At 40.0% G+C, this 10,912-nt stretch overlaps 1 long non-coding RNA gene across 1 annotated transcript in view; it reads right to left on the bottom strand.

The window, feature by feature from the left end:
• Positions 1–4,455: 4,455 nt before the first annotated feature.
• LOC138393777 (uncharacterized) overlaps positions 4,456–10,912 on the bottom strand; it is an 85,404-nt gene continuing 78,947 nt past the window's right edge. The window contains exons 5-6 of the long non-coding RNA XR_011235240.1: positions 6,594–6,722; positions 4,456–4,951 (exon numbers count right to left, since the gene is read on the bottom strand). This is a non-coding gene — a long non-coding RNA (uncharacterized lncRNA). The remainder of the gene's footprint in view (positions 4,952–6,593; positions 6,723–10,912) is intronic.

The raw sequence follows: 10,912 nt of genomic DNA, 5'->3' as shown, positions 1-10,912 counted from the left end.
CCAGGAGGAGACAAGGAAGAACAAGCACATTCAGGGATAACACCCTGCTTTGGAGATGTACCTTTTTCCAAAGATCTATTTGAAGGCTGGAATCCCAAATAAAATTCTCTTTCTGCTATTTCACAGAGACAGGTATTGAAATAACTCCAGGAAGGGCAAAGAGAAACTTACCATTTCTTTGGGAAAAATGAAAATACTCTAAGGAAACTGATTCTTCAATCCATAAGTAAGAAAAAGGAAGGAATCAAAATAATATGTGCAGGTTAGTGGGCCCTTATGTGTCCCAGAGGCTACAGGAACACATCTTACGATCCACCTCCATTAGTTGTCTTTCGCTGTATAACAAATTACCTCCAAACTTGTGGCTTAATTCCACAAGTGTTCATTACCTCACGGTTTCTGTGGGTCGGAAATTTAGGAGCCCCTTAGCTAGGTGATTTATCAGGGTCTCTCATGAGATAGAAAGAAAGGTGTCAGCCAGGAGTGTGGTCATCTGAAGGCTTGACTGGGGCCGGAGGGTGCCCTGCCAAGATGGCTGCCTCCCATGGCTGTTGGCGGCAGGAAGCCTACATTCGTCACCATGTGGGTCTCTCCATAAGGTTGCTTGAGCGTTCTCACCGCATAGCAGTGATTTTCCCCAAACTGGGTAATCCAAGAAAGAGGTCTCCAAGAAGGAGACCATAATGCCTTTTATGACCTAGTCTCAGAATTCTCACACTGTCATTTTTACCACATTCTACTCATTTGAAGTCAGTAAGTTCAGTCCACACTACAGGTGAGAGGGAACAGGATCCACCTTTTGAAGAAAGGAGTATCAAAGTATTTGTGGACATCTTTTTAAACCACCACACTGGCTGTAATTAGAAGTTGAAGAAACAGTGAGTTGTAACGTCAGTGCAGTGAAAAAGAACTGGGACAGACCAGTAATTTGGAATGAAGTCTCAGGATGGGAATTTTTTTTTTTTTTTTTTTTTTTTTTTTGAGACAGAGTCTCACTCTGTTACCCGGGCTAGACTGAGTGCTGTGGCGTCAGCCTAGCTCACAGCAACCTCAAACTCCTGGGGCTCAGGCGATCCTCCTGCCTCAGCCTCTCGAGTAGCTGGGACTATAGGCATGTGCCACCATGCCCGGCTAATTTTTTTCTATATATATATTTTTTCTATATATATATTTCTATATATATATATATTCTATATTTATTCTATATATATATTTTTCTATATATATATTTTCTATATATATATATTATATATTTTTCTATATATATATTTTTCTATATATATATATATATTTTCTATATATATATATTTTTCTATATATATATTTTTCTACATATATATTTTCTATATATATATTTCTATATATATATTTTCTATATATATATTTTTCTATATATATATTTCTATATATATATTTCTATATATATATTCTATATATATATTTTTTCTATATATATATTTCTATATATATATTTCTATATATATATATTTCTATAAATATATATTTCTATAAATATATATATATATATTTCTATATATATATATTTTCTATATATCTATATATCATTTCTTTCTTTTTTTTTTTTTTTTGTAGAGACGGGGTCTCGCTCTTGCTCAGGCTGGTCTCGAACTCCTGACCTCGAGCCATCCTCCCGCCTCCGCCTCCCAGAGTGCTAGGATTACAGGCGTGAGCCACCACGCCTGGCCAGAATGGGAAGTTTTAAATCCATAAATTTTTGAGCAAATATTGGAGAACAAGCGTTCATAACCATCTCTGGAGAGAAACGAGAGTAGGAAATGAGACTGAAAAGGGCTATAGTTTTGCAGCAGAGAAGACGAGTCCTCAAACTCCGGCAGCAGCAGGAGAATCAAACCTGCAAAGGGGCCATCACTGACATGAAAAACGACACTGTGCTTTCTGCCAGGTGCTAGCCTACAAGAAAGAAGTCTCTGCCCTAGAGAATGAGCACACAGTGTCAGGCAAGATGGGGAATTAGTGGACTGACAAGCCTAAAATATAGTCAATTGTAATAAAAAGTTTGCCAGAAGAAGCCCAGAATTTGAACTCTACAGGAAATAGGCGGTTCTAATCCTTCCCTTCCCCCTCTCTTTACGATTTAATACTTGGCAAGAGAAAGGTCACTTGACAATATTTATTAGCTCATTAACTGTAAGTGTCTTTGCTGCCATGGGGGATATTTTTTATCACAATTCTGTTCTACAAGCTACACTGCAGGTGTCTCTCCGTTGTGCAAACGAAATGGTAAGCATTAGTTCTATTCTGGCATCCAAAAGCCATACTAAATAGTACTTTTTTTTCCAGTTGATGAAAAGGAGGAACATGATCAGACTGAGTCAGGCTTGGCGAACTTACATGACGCCAGCGAGGCAAATACCAGTGTGGCCTGCACATGGCCACTTCTTCCCAGATGAGGAACTTGGGCTGTCTCTTTCCCCTGCTCAGATGCCCAGCCCCAAGACAAGCGAAGAAAGAAAAGAGAATTAACATGCGCTAAGTGTCAGACACTATATTAGCACCCATATAGACACCATTTAATTAAATTTTCCCAACAGCTCTATTAGATGAAAGAGAAAGCTTTACCACTAGTAAACTAGATGAGGAAACTGACTCTCTGACGAGTTAATGTGCTTAGTCCCATAGCTGTTATATGGTGGAACCTGGGGTTCAAACCTAAATTTGTGCTTTTTCAAACATATTATATTCGATGCAAAAAAAAAAAAAAAAAACAGTATTCTCAAACATACAGGTTCTCATTTGCTTTCTAGAAAAATCTGAGCTTGGTTTTAGATAAGTCGGTAGCAACAATAGAATAAAATGCTATCACACCTCTGATAAAAATTTATCTTAGAATTAGGAATGCTGATTCACAAAACTTTTTAAATTTAATGTTTTCAAACATATTAAATAAATACAATCATAGTTTAGTTATGATTTATGCTTTCTTGGCGGGGCGGGGGTAGGGTGCAGTCTATAAGCCAGCCAGCTCTAGGTGGTAATGAGATGACATTCCCTGACCAAAAAATACTGGGTAATACCATTCATTGATTCATTCATTCATTTTTTGCATTCACACTCCACCCTTGGCCTTAACTTCTAATCATGCTTAAAAACTCATATCAGGTGCCAACTTCCCTGAGAAAGTTACCTTCTCTCTCATAAGCACCCTATACATACAGCCTTCTTTGTTTTTTTACTGATCACCACATACTTTTTCTTTTCCCTAGTTTGTCCAACTGCTAGAGTTTCAATTCTTTGAGGGCAGGGATTTTTGTCTCACGCACCTCTGTGTGCTCCATGCCTACCCTGCTGGCTACCATGTAGTGGATTCTCAAGTTGTTGAATGAATGAATGAATGAATCATTAGTTAATATGATGAGATAGTTTTATTAGGCACCTATTGTAGTCTGTAATAATTTACAACCCATCTAATGTTAGGTGCCACTGCTTTGGTGATACTTGAATCCAGAGCTCATGGCATGACAACAACAGTAGAACATTAGGACATGAACCTATCAAAGACCAAATCAAGCTCCTTTTTCCTCCCTCCTTCCCTCTCTCCTCCATCTTCTCCTTGTCCTCTCTCTCTCTCTCTGTCTCTAATACACACACACACACACACACACACGTGTCTTTGCTCAGATCAGGGAATCAATAAAACATCCTATTGCCTTGCTCTGGGATGAAGGACTTTTGAAGTTCACTTATGTAGGTCTGATTTGTAATGGATCTTGACTCTGCATGACACCTACCCATGACGAGGGCCCTGGTAAACTTTTGAAGAAAATGCTGTCTGTCGGAAGAGAGATTTGCCAGCATTTGAAAACTATCCCATAGGACACGAAACTGAGAGTTCATCATCTCGTGAGTCGAGCAGAAAGCGTGTGGCGCGAGAGTATGATTAGCCATGACAGGTCAACTGGTTAAATTTTTCATCATTTTTAAGCATTAAAGTTAATGCCTATTTAGAATGGATCTAGTCATTCCAGAAGGTAAAGAATACACCGTATTTAATTAGAATCATCACAGAATGTTAAAACAGAAAATCCTTCCAGGGTTTCGAAATAAGTTGATTGTATATGATAATTAACTGAATTCTCCACTTATCCTATTCCTTTTGATTGGAATGTTGCAGAATCACTTTTTTAAAAAAGGAAGCATTAAGGATTATTTATTTCACTTTTTTCCTCCACTCAAGGGGGCTCGGAAAATGTTGTTTCTGCTTTGCATTACTCCGTGTTTATGATCAAAGAGGATCTAATGAGCCCAGCTGAAAAGGGATTGTTATTCAGAATCAGCCCTGAGGTTGGTGGGGACGGCAGAGAAGCGGAGGCGAAATGGGGTGCTAATGACATTAGGGAGAGCGGCTCTTCGGGGAAAGCATTTATTTTACAGGTTTCAGGAGAATTCTGGAGATAATTAATATTGGCAGTCCACATTTGGTGCAGGGAGGGCTTCAAACTGCAGTTGACGAGGTGCCAAAAGATGTGAAAGTCATCGTCTTTTGGAGTTAAAATGCCGTCCACATTCACATGAGGGAGCATCAGGAGTTCTTGTTCGGGGCAGGTTGAGTACCAGCAAACTATAGTTTTATAAATTACCAGCTGGAATTTTTTTTTTTTTTTAATACTTCAGAGAGTGTTCCTTCGGTTGCCTTTTAGAATTTTTCCTCCTTTCTGAAGCAATGTACCCCGTAGCCAGAACAACCGTATGTCCCAGAATTTGGAGAACGGTTCTGATTTTAAGCAATGTACCCTGTCGCGTACCCCCCCCACGTGTTAGATTGTGTGACCAATGTGGGGTTCACATGGTGTGGTCACCACAGGTTCAGCCGTTCCAGATGAAGACGTGCATTCCAGCAGCTCCCAGACAGTTTGATCATCCAGTGCTTGCCTTAGCACCTCCTCCGGCTTGGCCTCCGCGCACCGTTGTTCTGGAAAAAAGGAGAAGGGCATTGCTCTCTTACGATATTTCAGGAAAACTGCTCTGTACAATTTCTGAAATACAGACAGAAAGTTTCTTTTTAATTAAACAATGCATATTGTAGCAAAGTCAGAAAATATACCCAAGCAAACAAAAGGAAAACCCCTCGATCCTAGCAGTTACAGATAATTACTATTAACTATGTCAATGCACATATATAAACATAATTTTGATATTCCCTTTTTTCTTAACAAAAAATGTGGTCCATATAGCCATGTACAGGTTTGTCACCATAGTTTTCATTGAGCAACAAATCGTGAGCATCTTTCTCCATCTTTAAATGTTTGTTTACCTCATTTGAATTGCTGCCTAGTACTCCGTAGTAAGAATATGTAGTAAGTTACTCAAAGTCCTTGGATGTTGTTGTTTTGATGTCTTACTATACGCAGTGGGGAGAAAAGGCACAGTTTTTTTTACGTAAAGTATGTGGGTGGTGATACAGGTCTTTGTCCTGCAGAATTCTGCTGATTTTCCTGAAAGCTGCCAGGAATGATACTTGCTGTAACATAGGATTGTCTAGTTAGTCCTTAATATTCCCGAACACATCAAGGACACAGTAATGAATGTCACTTTGATGTTTGCAATCATTCGCTATTGTCTTCCCTTCGGTTTCGTAAGGATTCTCTGGTGTCCAAACCAACTGTCTTGAAAATCACATTGCCATGATTGTTGTTATTATTATTATTTGGTCTGGCTGTGGCGAGCATTGCTCTGAGGTCAGTCTCTGGTTGCGTCTGTCTGGATTACATTTTCGGGTGGCGCATCACACACCATGTCTGCTCCCTGGCTCCGACTAACAAGACTTTAAAGAGATTTTTTAAAAGGCTCAGAAAGTTTCTTGGATATCAAACCACTCTTATAAAAATAACATTTTTATGACTTAAAATGTAAATGAATCAGAAACATATGGATTAAATTTCCTTTGAAATGCCCAAGGGTTTAAAAACTGAGAGACGAGCCCTTGCAAAAATGAGTTAAACCGCGTTTTGCCAAAAATAAAACACTTGAAAAGTTGTTTGGGATGTTTTGCGGATCCCTAGGTACTCATGGGTTCTCTCATCTCTATTTGAAAAGTACTTAGATTTTTAAAATTTAGGTCACTCAATAAAATGCACTTAGAACTCGTTCAATGGGCATTTGGATCTCTAGTTAAATGATATTAAAAAGTCAAATTTAGATCAAGAGTACTTGAAATATGCCCACTTATTCAGGGCATCTTGATTTCCTCCTCTCCGATTATATGTTTCCTGTGTGAAAGTGCATCAAGAGAACTCAGACTATGTTGGGAAAAGATTGATTGTATCTATCAGAAAAGTCCAAATTACCTCCCCTGTCTCACTTTCCCTTTTCTGTCAGTGGCTCCGGTATTTTCTTCTTCTGCTATCTTAGGTTAGTATCCACAGAAGCAAAGCCCAAGACAGAGATCCTTGCATACGTGATTTATGGAGGAAATGCTCTCAGGAGAAATCTGGAAGGAAGTAATGGAAACAGATAAGGCAGAAGCTAAGCAAGATGTGCTTGTAGTGGAAGTCTAGCCTCAGCCTGATCCCACAGCACTCGGAAGCATGAATGGCTTCGTATAGTTGTCTCACCTTGAGGCATATTCCAAGACTTATCAGTCAGTCATTAGCTGTTAGCTGTTCCTGGAGGAAAGGCATAATTGCTCTGGGTGTGGGGCTGCTCCAGTCTCTCTCTACTGAGGACAATCCTTGAGGACATTTCTGCAGACAAGAATTTAGCTGTGGATCTTAGCAGACAAAATCCATAGCAGTTGGGAGATGATGCGTTGGGCACAAAAATGGGACCTGGGCAGGGCACAAAGCATCCACTACCTCCCTCCTTCTCACAGCCTTGAAGACGTCCTTAACACCTTTCTCTCTCTCTCTCTCTCTCTCTCTCTCCCTCTCCCCCTCATGCTTCCCTCTATTCATTAACTCTCTCTCTTTCTCTCTCATGCTTCCCTCTATTCAATCAGACATCAATTTTTTGCCATTTTATTGTTTGCAATTTTCCTGCATGTATCTTCTTTGCATTTTTCCCACTGCACTCACGTGAGTCTATACTTCCTCCTCTAATACCTGGATTCTCCTACCCATTTCCCAGACAAGTTGCCACTTTAGAATATCCTGTAAGTCAGGATATTCTACATTACTATTCTACATTACTGTTCTTCTCCAAACACCACTCTCAATTGCTTACGAATTAATTGTAATTCTTAAATATCTATGGGAACATTTCTCAATTTTTAAGATGAAGAATCCCTTGGAATCACAGTGTTCTCCTTGGAGCCCCATTACATGCTAATACAGTAACCTTAAAACAATGACTGCTTTGCTATATCTTATAGTAACACAGATTACAATACGGAAAAGTAAAGCTTAAAAAAAACCTTGAAAAATATCGAGAATTTATCAATTAAACTAAATTTTAATTTAAATGAGATGATATATAAATATTGGCTACTATGATCAATGCTATTGTTGCACTAGTCTCATAATTTGTCTCTCTGGTAAACAATACGGTCATCCTCCAGTAGTAGTTACATACAGAAGCCAGACTGATCTTGTTTAAACCCAATGTCCTGCTTTGCTTGTATCTTTCTAATTTATTAATATTTACAATGAAACCCAGTCTTTACCTTGGTCTATAAGATAGCACAACCTGGCCCTGTGCACGTCTCCAACCTCAGCTCCAGGTGCCACTCAACACAGGCTCCCAGCACATGGGCTTCCCTAGTTCCTTGCATGTTGACCTCTTTCCTGCCTCAGGCCCTTGGCATGTACTGTTTCCTCCACCTGGAAAGGTCTCCTCCTCCCACTCCCCTTGCATGACTCGGCTCCATCTTTAAGTCTCAGCTTACATGTTTACTTCCCAGAAAACCTTTCCTGACTTGACTACCTAATTTATTCATTTAATAAGTATTTACTGAGCACCCACAGTGGTTTCCCTCCCCCCTTATCTGCAGTTTCACCTTCTGTGATTTCAGTTACCTGTAGTCAACTGTAGTCTGAAAATACCAAATGGAAAATTCCAGAACTAAATAATGTATAAATTTTAAATCACACATTGTTCTCAGTGGTGGGATGAAATCTAACACTGTCTTACTCTATCCCACCTGGGATGTGCATCATCCCTTTGTCCAGCGTATCTGGATTGCGTGCGCTACCTGGAGCTGTTTTCGTTGTTGGATCAAAAAACCAGTATAGAGATGCTCGTCAACTTACTATAGGAGTATGTTCTGATAAACCCATCATAAGGTAAAAATATCATAGGTCAGAAATACATTTAATACACCTGAGCTGTTGAACATCATAGCTGAGCCAAGCCTACCTCAAACGTGCTGAGAACGTTTACATTAGACTGCAGTTGGCCAAAATTACCTAACAAAGCCTATTTTATAATAGTGTTGAATATCTCCTGTATTAATAACTTGTTGAATACTGAAAGTGAAAAACAGTTGGCTGTATGAGTACTCAGGTGTAGTTTCTACTGAATGCATATTTTACATGGTGATAAAATAAGAAACCCCTAAGTCAAACCATCATAGTCGGGGACTATCTGTATATAGGGTTTGGTATTATCTGCAATTTAAAGCATCTGCTGCGGATCTTGGAACATGTCCCCTGTGACTAAAGGGAGACTACTGGACTCTGTGTCCGATACCATTTTAGTCCCACAAAAAGAGTAAAACTCATTACGATAAAAAGGCAATAACCCCCATCCTCACAGTGCTTACATATAACTAGAGAGAGGAAAACGTAAGCCAATTATATGTGTTTGCACGTGGGTATATTTCTGTAAGAGAAAATGAAAGTAAGGAGATAGAGTGCTGAAGTAGAATGATGGCTATTTCTAATACAGTGGTCAGAAAAGGCTTAAGAAAGTGATCTTTGAGCAAAGACCTGAAATAGAGCTGTAAATCCCATGTAGAAATAGACACAGAATCTACAGACATTCTGCATTTCAGGCTCTTATATTTTCCCCTTTAAAGCTACCTCTTAAAAAATTGGTAATTATTTTAAAATTTTTTGCCTTTGGGGAGGGAGAATCTGTTTTCCCCAATAGATTATAAATTTAATGAGGACACAATCATGTCTGTCTTGTTTACTATTATATTCCCAGCACGTAACATTGTACCTGATGCATAAAAATCACTCACTATATATGTATTCAGTGAATATGTATAGTTGTTTATTACTACTGAACCAAAAATTAGAAATCAGAAGATTACTCTTGAATGCAATCTAGTATATCAGAATGAAATGAAATGCTATTTGCGAAAGTAATTTTTGTGATGACAAAAGCTTAAAAAAGGGCAAATGTAAGTGAAATGGATTGTAATGCTGTCGCAAATACTTGTGAGAAAGACACATGGCATAAAAGGCAAATATCTTGGTGACCATCCTAGCAGTACACTGTGCCCTATCATATGGCAACAGAGAGAAAAAACAAAGCCATATTCTACCACTGAACAGGTCTCCCTTTGCTCTTTCTCCAAGCGTAAGAGAGAAAAGCAGCACTCATCCAATCTTCCAGATCTACCACTTTCCCTGTGAAAGCCTAAGATGCTGAGAAGACTGAATACGCACAGTAATTCATTAAGACTATTTTAAGTGGACGGATGGGAATGAAACCAATTAAATTGCTTGTTAATGGTCAATGGGCAAATGATAAAATTTTCCACTCTTGCGGAAAATTACCTTCAGATCTGGCAAGAAGTATCACTCGTCTGAGCCTCGTGTTTCTGAAAAACCCACTGTGCCCTTTAGCAGAGCTCCTCCGAGCAGGGCAGAGTCATGGGGCCAAAGAAACTTGTTCACTTGGAGACCATACTGTGCCCTTCTAGACCATGTTCTGGGTCCTGGCACCTCAGAATTCTTTGCCCAAACATCCCTGGTTTCACTTCCTGGGTCTATGCAGGCTCTTCACCAGGTCCTGCTTCCAAAGAGCAGAACCCAAAGCTGAAATGCCCAGGTAGGGGGGCCTGAAATGAGCTACCTGTGAGTGAGCACAGAGCCCAGTGGCTGGGGTGTCCAGGTGCGTGTTTGTGAAGGCACCTGCAGGACAGGGTGGAGCCCAGGCTGGAAGAGGAGGAAGGGCTGCTGGCTGCAGTCCAGGGCCTGCATGAATGCATGGAAGGGAACTAGCTCTCAGTGCTGCTATACTCTGGCTCAGGACTCAAGAAATTCTCTGGGAATCTATGGGAATTTCTACAGGAGTGCTGTTTGAATCTGGCCTTCTAACCTTGAAAGGGTGATGTAAACAGAGGTGGGAGGTCTGCCCAAGTTGTAGGCAGGAGTTGCTTGGCTTGGACTGAGCGCCTCACTGCTCCTGGTCTGTGAGCTGTATCCACCCCATACCCTTGCCTGGGTCCTGTCAATGTCAGGGCCGGGCCGGTTCACTCCCCAATCTGAGACCAGAATTCTAATTCTTTCTCCTTTCTCAAACTTGTCACAGACTAAGGGGAGAAACTGTACAGACTGGTAATACTTCAACCCAATAAAGATAAGTCTTAGGAAAAATAAAAATGTGGAATGCATTCAAGATTTGGAAATCCAAGAGGTAGCCCTGTGTTTGCACATGTCAGCCTGTAGCTGGAGAGTACCACCCCTCTCGAGGTCCCTGGGAGTGTGACACCCAGTGCTTGTGAGTTGGGTGCAGGATGTGCCCATGAAGGTATCATTTCTTAGAAACACCTACCACCTCTGAGGTTTATGTTGCCAGCCCTCTTCCTAGACTCCATTATTCCCTCCAAGAAGAGAGACTTATTCTAAGAAGGCCAAGAAGGCAAATTAGGAAGCTGTAGGAAAGGGACACACAGTGTCTTGTCAATTATTCCAAAGGATGTATTCAGAGAGAAGAGTTATGAATTCACTTAGATTATTGAGGAAAAATGATCTAGCAAAATAAA

The sequence above is a fragment of the Eulemur rufifrons genome, chromosome 12, assembly GCF_041146395.1.
Source record: "Eulemur rufifrons isolate Redbay chromosome 12, OSU_ERuf_1, whole genome shotgun sequence".
In the NCBI taxonomy this organism is placed as follows: domain Eukaryota; kingdom Metazoa; phylum Chordata; class Mammalia; order Primates; family Lemuridae; genus Eulemur; species Eulemur rufifrons.
The sequence above is the reverse complement of the archived record's forward strand: the minus strand, read 5'-3'. Positions and strand labels throughout refer to the sequence as shown.